We start from the raw sequence: 12,123 nt of genomic DNA on the forward strand, positions 1-12,123 counted from the left end.
TTCTGACATTACAAGAGGCAGGAATTATTATGGGTGATACTTTTATTGGACTAACCGTATGGTTGGGATAGACATAAGGAAGCTTTTAAGTACAGTCCATTCTTCAAGGATTTCTGTGGATGGTGTGCATTTCCTGGATCATCACAGCTGCAACATCACTTCAGCACTACCTATTCTGTCACTGGTCACAGGTACCTAGCTAACATTTTTTTTCATTTGAAGATAGTAGCATACATGCAAAGACAGAAATAGGTCTTAGTAGGTAAATTAAAGTGGTCCCCAATTTACCTCCAGGTTGGAAGGTGAAAGACAGAAACACTGCCTGCTTGCCTTTCGGAGAAATCCTCTTGTGGTGAGATATTCACAATGCTCTCTAAAAGCCTGATATGTTTAAAAAGGATTAAAGTACCTCTTGAAAGGGTTGACTGACCAGCTCCCAGTGAAAATGGGATATTCATATCAATTATAAGTATTGTTAGTCTTTTTTCCCCTGAATGAAACTGTCTGATTTTGGTTACACACTAGAAAGAAAGAATTAATCTTTGAATCATGGAATTCCTTAGTCATTTTTCTCATGTTCAGAAGAAAGAGCATTGTCTGTCAAATGGATGAATGTCCTGTCAAAGAATTTCAGATGTGATTTTATTTTAATGTAATAAAGCATATTATCCACTTTGTCCTCAGTTCTCTGAATGAAATCTCTGAAAAGCAGTGCATGCCGAACTGAATGGTTAACCAACCCTCTGCCAGTTCAAACATATTTAATACAATTGATGCTTTATTCTGACCCAGTGTTGGGCCACAGATTCAGTAACTAGAAGAATGAATTTATTTCTGATGTGGAGGCAAGAGTCCTATAGAGTGAAACATGCTTTTTAATCAGACTTTGATATAGAAAAAAGCACTGTTTCACCACAGTGAAGTAAAATGAATGTCCTAAAGTTGCAAAGTACAAAAATATGTGCGCTCCAAGGTACATTATATTTAAGTTTTGCATAAACTGGAGAATAATGGAGAATGATGGGAGACAAGGAAGAAAGATTTTGTTAAAAGTAAGTTCCACTCTGTCTAACCTAAGATGATCAAAGATGCCTGTTGGATTTTGATGTTCAATCCTCATTCATTTCAATGGAACTGACCTCCCAAATCCCTGGACACAGCTACAGAGGTTTAAAAAGCCACTCAAAGAAAGGTAGACCTTCTCATTTGTTGGGTTCAGAAAACAAAATGAAGATACAGTTCTTAAAAAAGGAATGAAAACTTGCCAGATATATTGTGGGTCAGACCCTCAACTCTGGTCTGGGTGCTATGGAGCAGTATGCCAGCACAAGCAAGTTGCAAGGTCGAGTTGAAAGACCAACTGACAAACCTCCCATCTCATATCCCCTTAACATATGGAAATCCCCTGTTCACATGATGTCTGCCCAAGGTGAATTTCAGTATGATTGTTTCATAAAGGCTGAAAATGCTGTGGCCCTAACTACAGCCCTGATCCCTCCGCCCACCCAACTTGCTATTTGTTGTGGCTCTGCATTTGGACACAGAGCATAAGGTAGCTTCAGCCCCAGCCCGGCCATGCAACAGCCTTAGTTGTGGCAACAGCTCTGGCATCCTAGAGCTACAGGTGCTGCTGCTGCTGCAACTGGCAGGGTATAGGGCAGGAGGCAGCAGGGGATATAGGTATCAGGCACCAAGGTGCACAGGCACTGAGGTGGGGGAAGGCAGAATAAAAAAAAATCTAGATCTGCAAAATATTTTCATAAAATAACTATTTTTTTCTAGTGAAAATACGCTTTTCAGAGCTATGGTTTATATTTGTAGTAATTTCCTGCAAAACAATACCTGGCATTTGTGGTCTACAGGGACTGACTTAGCCTTCATAGGCTTATTACTGAGTTAGTAAGACCAGCCTCTCTTGAAGTCACCCACCATTTTGTTCTGCTCCCAGAACTGATGGTCACTGGCCAACGTGAAAGTGCAATGATATGAAAGTGGGATATAAGACCTTTATTTACTGCTGCCTGCATTTTTCTATGCATTTCTATGCATTTTCCAGTCACCATTTTAAGGTGCAGAGCAAGGTCTTACAGTGGAGCAATGCTGCTGTTCTGGGTCATAATAGGGCTAATCTTTTGGCTATAGAGAAGGCTAGTTATTTCTGGTGAGAGAATGTTTCATAACAGTGGTCCTAAGTCAAGTAACAGTGAAGATGGTTAGCAAAAATCTTATCTGGTCCTTCTGCATCACAAAGACAAACAGAGCCCTGCTTTTTTTTCCCCTTTCTACTCCTAGGCATCTGTTACCAGTTTAACCTTGAAAATGTTTTGTGCAGACATTTACCTATAAAGCCCATGAAACAAGCCTTCACAGTTCAGGAAATGCATTAATTTATTAATTAATTCATTTTTATCTGTGTCTGTTGAAGCCACTATTCTATCTGGCACAGACCATGACAAAATGCATTGAGCCCTACAGACTTTAGTTCTGAGTCACTGTAAGCTGAAGATGGGGGAGAGGTGTGGCGTATCAGGGCAGGGCTGTTTTGAGTAGTGTTTAACAAGCCTCCTGCACAGTACCATTTGTGGCTTAGGGTTGTTAGGTGTAGGTTATTTTGGCTGTTGATGATTCTTACTAGGTGAGAAACCAAACCAAACCCTAAAATTAATTGTAATTATCTGCCTCTTTCAGATATAAAGGTATTCACCCTTAACGCTTAAAGTATTTCCAAAGTCAAATGTTAAAACAATACATGTTTTGCTATTCGTACTAATTAAAACTAATTGGCAGAATTCAAAATATTTGCCAGTCACGAGCTCAGTGTTCGTATAACCAAGTACATTTGCAAAACTGGGATACTGGATGCACCATGTTCATATCCCCCTTTATCTCTGTGGAAGTGTCAAAGCCAGGCCCTCTCTGCACTGCAAAGTAACTTCCATTTCACAACCAAGGGGGATTTGCTTGTTTGCTGGAAACAGAGGAAGCTTATTCTTCAATCCCATTAGCTTCAACTTCTAACAACTTCTAATTAAGTCAATTGGATTGCAAGTGATTTTTTCCAGGACAGAACATTAACTGCTAAAATATAGACTAGAAATCTTTCCCCCACACTACTTAAAAAATAAGTTTTTTCTTGATTGTTTTTTGTTTATTTTGAAGTGTCTCCCCTATCCTCTGCAAATGCTTTTTACCTGGTCCTGCCTCTAATCTGACCACCAAGAAGTGATGACACTAGGTGAGTTAAGAATGACAGGTTTCCCAGTTCTAGTTATGTCTCCTGCCACCCTCCATTAAGCCTGTAGGAAATAATTTCTCTGGGGTGAGGTATATGGGAGTATAATGTCCTTAGTTTAGCTTCTGCATTTCCAGTTATGCCTCTTACTGTTACTCTTATGCTATTTTTTTCAATAGCATAAAGATCAAAATACATATGAGATCTACACATGAAAAGACAATTGGTAGTTTTATAAAAATTTGATCTCCATTGTCCCAACATTACCTATAACTGACTTTTAAAAATGTTTAACTCTTTCTTTTTTAATCCACCTTTCTGGGTTTACAGATTTTAGTATTTCCTATGAGCCTTTGATTAATAAAAGATTAAAAGCTTTGTTGTTCCTTTAGGCTATGGTAATGCTAAATCACTTCTATTGTCTTGACATAGTATAATAAGAAACAGAGTCCACTATTGAAGATGAAAGACCAGTTCAGGTGCTGATGCTCCCAATGTATAGTCGCTTGCTAAATATTACTATCATGTTACGCTGTTTTACATTTTTATTATAATATTTCTGTCTTGAGATTTGTTTCCTGGTGTGTCAAGCTTAATTCTTATTCTTTCTACTAGTAACAAAAACAAAACAAATCTTTCTTTAAGGCTATTTGCCTATCAGCTGCTTTCTTTTCCGGATTTTCCTTCGTATGGATTGGTATTACTCCCCCTTTAGAGAATCTCCTCCTGTCCTCCTGCAGTACAATATTATCTTCCTCCTGTCATTTCTACACTGATAGAGAGGGCTTGTATTGATTACTTGAAAGGCTTAAGCCTTTTTACAAAATATTTATTATCTGAGCTACTTGTGGTGGGTTAGTGCATCTCAAATCCTCATTGAAGATGATGTTCATGTTGTGATAGAAATAGCATCCTACAGCAATGTAAAGTCAGAAAGAGTTTGCAATATTAATGTTGTCCTTGGGTTATAAATGGCACTGACTGTTCAGCATCAGGTAGAATTTGATACTCAAGGGACATGTCTACACATGCCTCTTTTAAGCAGGCTTAGCCCAAAATCGCCATTTTAAGGTGCATTAAGGGTGTGTATCTACATGTGCGCACCCTTAATGAACCTTAAAAATGGTGATTTAAGGCTACGTGAGCCTAAATTTGATACCTGCATAAAGCACGTATCAAATTTTAAGCATGAATAGCTAAGTACCATTAGCCCATGTGTAGATGCATTAATGTGCTTTAACACGATGTGCATCAATGGACACACACCATGTTAGTGCGCATTAGCGTGCCTGCACATGAGCTAATGTGACTTGACTATTTGGGCCTAAATTTAATGCACCTTAATGAGCATTAGCGTGTCCACACAGACATATGCCTAAATTGCCTTAATGCACCTTAAGCAAAGGGGCATTAAGTTTAGGTGTGCACAAATACATGTGTTGACATGAGCAAGGTGTGTCTACACAAGATGCTTTACTGCACTGTAGCACAGTTTACTGTACAGCAAGTATGTGTGTCTACATGTGCACATGCTTACTGTGCTGTAAATCACCCTAATTTTGAGTAAATTTGCTACCTGCAAATGCAAATTTATTTGTGATTACTAACTGCACAGTAGTGCTTGTATAGAAGCCTGACTGGGAGCAAATGCTCCTGGTCATCCAGTCACCAGAGGGTGTGAAATTTGCTCCCTGCCCACAGGAGCTGCCTGCTGCCAGGGCGGGCTCTGCCACCAAAGCCCAGGCGGGAACTACGTCCCCCTCCACTCCAAGATCACCTTTGCGGAGTAGGGGACGGAAGATATTCTTATCTCCCAGCACCAGCTCTGTGACAATGGGGCTGGTGCTGAGTAATCCTTATCTCACAAGAAGCATTGCTTCCCTGAATGTGTAGATGCCTGCCTGACAGCGTTTACTCATGAGTAGTTTACTTGCAAGTAAACCGTTCCCAGATCTAATGCACATGTAGACACATCCAAGAAGAACCTTTACAACTAGCAGGAATTGTACCATTGGCTATTCTACAGTGGGGCCAGGGGCTAGCCCTGAGTCAGGAGTCAGTCCTGTGTTCTGACTCCCAGGGTTGTAATATGCTGGGTAAAAGTGAGTTAGATGCATGTGTATTACATCACATTGCAAGTGGCAGATAAACTGGCAGTGGCTTATTTTTATACATATAAAAAGGGGTTCCTATTTTCAAAACCAATGTAATTTTGAGTTATGTAGATGAATTTCATACATTTTCAATATAAGTAAACTGCATCTCTCGATGCATGGAACATTCTTCGGACTCAAGTCCATAAAACTAGAGTTGGACAAGATATCACCCACTAAAATTTTCCTTCTGATACTTGTTATCCCTTTTTAAACTAGCTAGTGGATTTTTTTTTAACAAAACATAATTTTAAAATTGAACTTGGATTTTGATGCTTTTTTAAAGCTGAAACTGTTTGCCAAATTCAATCCAAATTTGTGAGCATGCTAGCCTCCTATAAATGTCTTTTGTGGCAACTAGCCTATTTGTCAGTGCAAGGCTAGCGGGGGGGCAGCATCTTTATGCCCTAGCCAGTTGGGCTAATGTCTACACATGCGTTGCTGCACATGAAAAAACTCCACAATAGGGTAGTGCTTGTATTTGTACAAGTAAATACAAGTACTAACCTGCTCTGGAGTTTATTAGTTTTGTGCACCCTAATAGGGGTACATATGTAGATGCCGAGACTTTTACTGTGCAGTTAATTAGTCATCTGCACAGAGAATGTCTCATGTAAACATGCCCATAGTGAAATACGTTTATAATGAAATATAAAGAAAGATTATTTTCATAATGCAACAATATGCAAAATAAAGAGCTCTAGGTTTTAGGGAATCTTCACTAATTATAAAGTTATTGAATGAAGAGATATGAAAAGGTTGTAGAAAGCAACTGTAACATTTGAAAAAATGTGCAGAATCTCTCTGGAATGGAATGATGGGCCTGAATACAGTTAGAAGTATATATTATTTTTTTGCTTCTGTGTCCTAGTGATCAACATAAAATAAAACAGTGGGTCTCAACATTTTTAGACTCAAGGCACCCCTCAGAAAATTCCTGGCCTTAGCTGACACACATTTTTTGACTATGGAAAAATAATTGACCAACTCAAAGAAATCAAAAACCCTAACTGAGCAGAATGTTTTTGACATGATGGATTCCTATTTGAAATCTCTGGGTTCATCTTGTGCATCATGTGTAGGTGTCTGCACATTTAACAGTGCTCATATTGCCAAGGCCCACTTAAAAGGATCTATTTCATAATACCCTCACTGAGAATCACTAGAGTAGAAAATGTAGAATGATTGGTGTATAACTTTTAAATAAAAATTTTGATTCTGTGTTTCTGAGGTCTAAAAGACATGTTAAAAAGGAATTTCTCATGTACCTACTAATGGAATTTTGTTTCGCCTTGATTACATAGTGACTCAAGGGTTAAAATGGTAACTGGAATTGCAAAATTAGCTTCATAGTAATTAATAAATGTAGCATAACCTCCTTCTTATGTCATAAAGTACAGACTGACTGTAAATAATTGAAAAGCTTATGGTCACATGCTCTGATAGAGGTGGCCTGTTCTAATTTTTATGTGCATTTATCAATCAAATTTGCAAAATGAACAGAATAGTATAAAGCGTTTGATTGCCTTTAGTTTTCATCAATCAAATTGCACAGCCTCAAGCCCGTGGTGAAACCATAATCTGCTACTCTATTAATATTTTGTGTTATTTCATGCAGTGTTTGACATTACAAAAGTGGCTTATGTTGGTATTAGTTTTAAAAAGTTAATTTAGTGCTTACAAAAAGTACTAAACTAACAGCTCCATAAAATGAAGTCCTTTATTAATTAATCCACAGATTTGTAGTCCTTGCGTGAACTCCATCCCTCCCAGCACTGAATCTTACCCATGAAGAATAACTTTTATGAGGGGAGGATGGTTCATTCTCCATGTCCAGCAAACTGCAGAGATAAAGATAGTCACAGTTACTTCTGTATAAGAGTTTGCAGTAAGTTTAAAGGGACAGTCTGGATAATAATATATGTTCTTGGCCAAGTATACCTCATTAAAGACAAGTTCAAATTGATTGCTGATGAATTAATGTCAGTAACATCTGAGGCTAAGAATTCTAAACACGTTTTAGGGAGTGATACAAAAAAACAGTGAGCTCAGAGCTGAGGTTAAATTCCCAACACACTCAAATATCTGAACACTTAAAAATTTACAGTTAAAAGCTCTACATTCTACTTTGGATCTGCCACAGCAGTGATGCCAGCCTTCCCTGTCACTTTTTTATAGCCACATGGTAAGGTGCGCTATTCTTGAATCAAAGATTTTTTTTTAAATGACTTTAACAAGTCAGCAGCCTGCAACTTAAATTCAAAGCAGGCACTGAAGAAAACCCAAGGAGGGAACAAACACATTCCTCAGGCTGGCTCTCTCTGTATCCCAGCCCTGTCCCTGAAGCTGCCAGCAAGGTAAAATTAGCTTCCAACAACCCATCCTGCCCTTTACTATTTAAAATGTAAACTATTTTAAATTGAGAGTTTAATCACCTGATAATCTCTGGGTATTGCACTAGCATTCAAGCTCAGCCAGGTGTGTCCATTATATCATGATTTATCTTTATCATTTTTAACATTTGCTATAAAAAGGCAACAAAGTGCTTGAAATAATTGTTTAATTCTGTATACAGGCTTCCCTCACTTTACGCTGTACACGCATTCCTGAAAAACTTGAATTTGCATAAAGGGAACCCATTTTACAATGTAACAAATAGGGATACATTCCGAGACCTTGACTGTACTGACCCCCAGACCTATTTCTCGAAGACAATTTTGGTACTCACCAACAGCAGACAGTACACACAAGCACAGGATGGTGGTGAATGTTACCATAATGGTGATGGCAACTACAGAAACACGTCACAGACAATGATCAAGGAGCACAGATCCACACAGGAGACTGTTCTGGTGCGCATCACTCCCACAATGCATCACACAGAGCAGCTAACTATGGGCTTCCGCCACACCGATCGCATAAAAGTGAATTTACCTCGCATATAACGAATTTTTGGTATAAAAAGGGTCATCGTGTAAGAGCGAATGCACACACACAGAACCCACATAAAGTGAAAAAAACCTGTATCTCTCTCTTCTTTGGGGGCTGAAGGGGACAGAATAGCTGCTGGCATTCAGAAGCACCTTGCCATAAGGAAGATCTACACGGTTTAGCCACTAAGTTGACACTAGTATTTCTTGGAGGATTTTCAGAGTATATGGGCAAAATCAGGATTGTAACAACTATTAGATGCAACACTATTTATAGAGTAGTACTCTATTAAACAGATGACCCAATTTGTATCCATCTGTTACAACTGCAGGTATTAAAAACTGTTGTGCAGGTTAGTGAGGATCTTTTGATTTATGATGCCTACACGTTGTTTGAGAATTGCAAAGCATAGCTCTCACCGAGTCGCAAAGAAGCACAGGCACCATAGAGCTGAGATTAGGGTCTCCAGAAGCTTAAGCAACTTTAAATTTCACTGATGCCCTTTCCTGCTAGCTTCTTTCCTGGAACAAGTCAATCTTCAGTGCCTGTAGGAGCAGAACAAACATACATTACAAATGTTTGTTTTTAATTTTCCCAGACAGCTTATGAATGAATTTGGAGGTACGATTACAAGCTGTTAATAGATTTGAATGCACTTAGAGATTCTTTTTATGCTTAAGAGGAAAAATAAAAAACCTGGGAATTGGGGGTGGAGAAAAATCTTCTGTGTTAGTTAATGGTTTCCTGTACAGTGAGCAAAATGGGCACCAGAGTGAACAAAGGACTGTTTAGAGGAGTCTGTTTTCCTCTCCTTCCTGTGTTTTGCAAATGTGAGAATAGCAGATAGTAGCAAAGTAAAAACATGGTATCTGACAGTGGTACACGGGAGATGAAGCTGGGAGTTTTCCAAGCTAGCGGTCTTGCATCCAATATATTGCTGTTGGCATTGTTAAAGAATGCCATACTGATACATACTGATTTTTAATGGGTCTTAGCACAAAATTTTTTTGCTTTACAGTCAACAGGAACAGCAGACAGCATCCTTATTTTTCTTATGTTCAACAAGCAAATCTTTTATTTTTAAAAGTATTGTTATTTCTCAAGTAGGCCCAGAAATGTGCTGGGACATTGTAAATCAAAGATAGACTTCCTATCCAAAGCTTTTACAGCGTAAAACCCCCTCTACACATAACATTTATGCGTAGGGTGACTATACATCCTGGTTTGGCCAAGACAGTCCTGGATTTCAGAGGGATGTCCTGGCCAGTTAGTGCAAAGTCCCAGAATCTCAGGGGCATGGGGTGTAGTCTGACAGAGAGGTGGAAGCAGCGTGGTGCGGCAGGCAGGCACCACTGCTGCAGTGTGGGAGTGAAGCGAGTGGACTGGAGCAGTGTCCAGCCCAACATGCCCCCTGCCTCTAGCCACTGTTCAGAAGGAGCTGGGCCAGGTACATACAGGCAGTGTGGCACCTGCTCTAGTCCACCTGCCTTGCTCCCACTCTGCAGCAGCAGTTCCTGCCCATCCGCCTATCTTGCACAACATGCTGCTCCACCTCCCCACTGGACTATGCGCCACATCACCACTCTTGGGGGTGAGGGGGCACACAGTGTTTGAAGTTTCCTTAATAATAATATGGTAACCCTATTTATGCTGCTATTAATGGGTTAATCATGGCATAAGTGGCAAGAATGCTACATGTGGACTCAAACTAAGGTGCAATTAAATGACCAGAGGTGCCAGGTATGGGATTTAAACTCCCTGCAGGGAAACCCCCTAAACTCACAAGCTAAGTACAGACAGTCAACGAGCTTCATGCTGAATCAATTCAGTCTTTGCAGGTTAATCTAAAATGCACAGATTAAATTGAAACAGAAATGGACACACTTTTACCCATGACTGAAGAAATGCAGCCACATGCCTGCAGTAGCTCAGGCCAGAAGCTGGGGGTCGCTACAGCATGGCTGTCTGGCTATGTATTCACTTCCTCTTCCTGCTGCCCCCAAGGTCTCTAGGATTTGCAACTCAGACTTACAACAGCAGGACTCTGGAGGGTTGCTCAACACTTCCTCTTCCTGCATCCAGGTACCTCTGGGATTTGCAGTCCACAATCGCAGCCAGCAGTAGGTTTGAGCAGGTGAAGGGGTGTTTAACCCCACTCCCTGGCCCCAGATCACAGCCAGGGTTTGCCGGGGTGGGGACAGCCTCCCTCCACCAGACTGGGCTGCATCCCCAACCAGGCTTGCCCCTCCATCCACTTGTCAGCAAGTCCTCACCGCTCCAGCTAGGGAGCAGAGGGGCCCAGCCTAAGGCTGCAAAATGCTGGGATGCTGGAGGACTCTGATTTAACCTACACCAGGAAGGGGTCTGGGACACAAGTTCCATAAACTGGTCTGACCCAAATCAGTTAAGTTTGATACTACATTCAACCAGGTTTATCTTAAACCAGTTTCAGCCATTTTGAAACTGGTTTATGTGCATTGAGGTTCTGTTCTGTTACAGGTTTAAACCAGTTTCTGATCACTAAAACTGGTTTATGTGTAATTTCTGACCTTAGCAACAAGGCTGACAATGCTCTGATTGTTGTCTCTGGTCCCCTGAGAGTCCTGGGTTTTGAAATGGACCTGGGGCTGTGTGGACCAGGGCCACAAGCTCCATCCTTTCAGTGTTACTGGTAGAAACTTAAGTGCCTTTGGACTCTCACGTGCCTAAGTAATTCGATGGTGGTTTTGTGAATCAGTCTTGGCTTTAAATGTCTAAGTTGCATGTTAGGCACCTGCGTACTTTTGGATCTTGTCCTAAGTGTCCAGTGATTGTTTTATGATGTTCAAATAGAGAATAATATAGTTATTCTGTGGTATATACTCATATAGAAAATAATTGTATTCGTTTCATTTTACAAATGTTCTTTTTATTTGCATTTGTTATAAATTTATAGTATTATATAATATAATGTACCTATGAGAGACAGAGAAACAATCCCTGAGAAACTTTATTTTGAGGATTATAGGAATTTTTAAGAGCTTTAGTAATGTCTCTCAATCTATTCCTCCACTCACCATGCTTCCTTGTCCCAGGCCTCACAAAACAGCTCCCTTGCACCGTGCAGATGTTATGCAGTATTCAGGCAGCAACAATAACAACACAGTGAAAGCCCTGGTCACTTGACAGCTCTGGATCTTGAACTGGACCTGGGGCTATGCGGACCAGGGCAACAAACACCATCGTTTCAGGGACTTCGGCAGGCCAGCCATGCTACAGTAGATATCTTTGGGTGCAATTATGGATGATTTATGAATGTGGGTATAGGGCAAAGATTCTCACCTAGGATGTCATGAGATTCTTTTAAGGGTGCTACCAGGTGCCACACAATATTAGCACTGTTAGATGTGAAAATATCTACACATGATTAACCAGATGAACCTAGAGATTTCAAATAGGAATCCATAGTGTCATAAGCATTCTTACCTGCTAATATCTTTCAAGTTCTTTGTAACAGAAGAATACCTACAGGCTGGGGAACTCCCTTCTTGTCAGTGCAGAGGCAGAAAAGGATGTTGGAGTCATTATTGATGCCAAAATGAACATGGGCTGACAGTGTGGGGATGCAGTCAGGAAGGCCAACTGTACCTTGTCATGCATCCACAGATGTATCTCAAGCAAGTCCAAGGAGGTGATGCTCACCCTCTATGTGACACTGGTCAGACTGCAGCTGGAGAACTGTGTCCAGTTCTGGGCGCCGCACTTCAAGAGGGATGTGGACAACATGGAGAGGGTCCAGCGGAGGGCCACCCGCATGATCGGGGGCAG

This window comes from Crocodylus porosus, unplaced genomic scaffold (genome assembly GCF_001723895.1).
Source record: "Crocodylus porosus isolate Cpor-Errol unplaced genomic scaffold, CroPor_comp1, whole genome shotgun sequence".
In the NCBI taxonomy this organism is placed as follows: Eukaryota; Metazoa; Chordata; order Crocodylia; family Crocodylidae; genus Crocodylus; species Crocodylus porosus.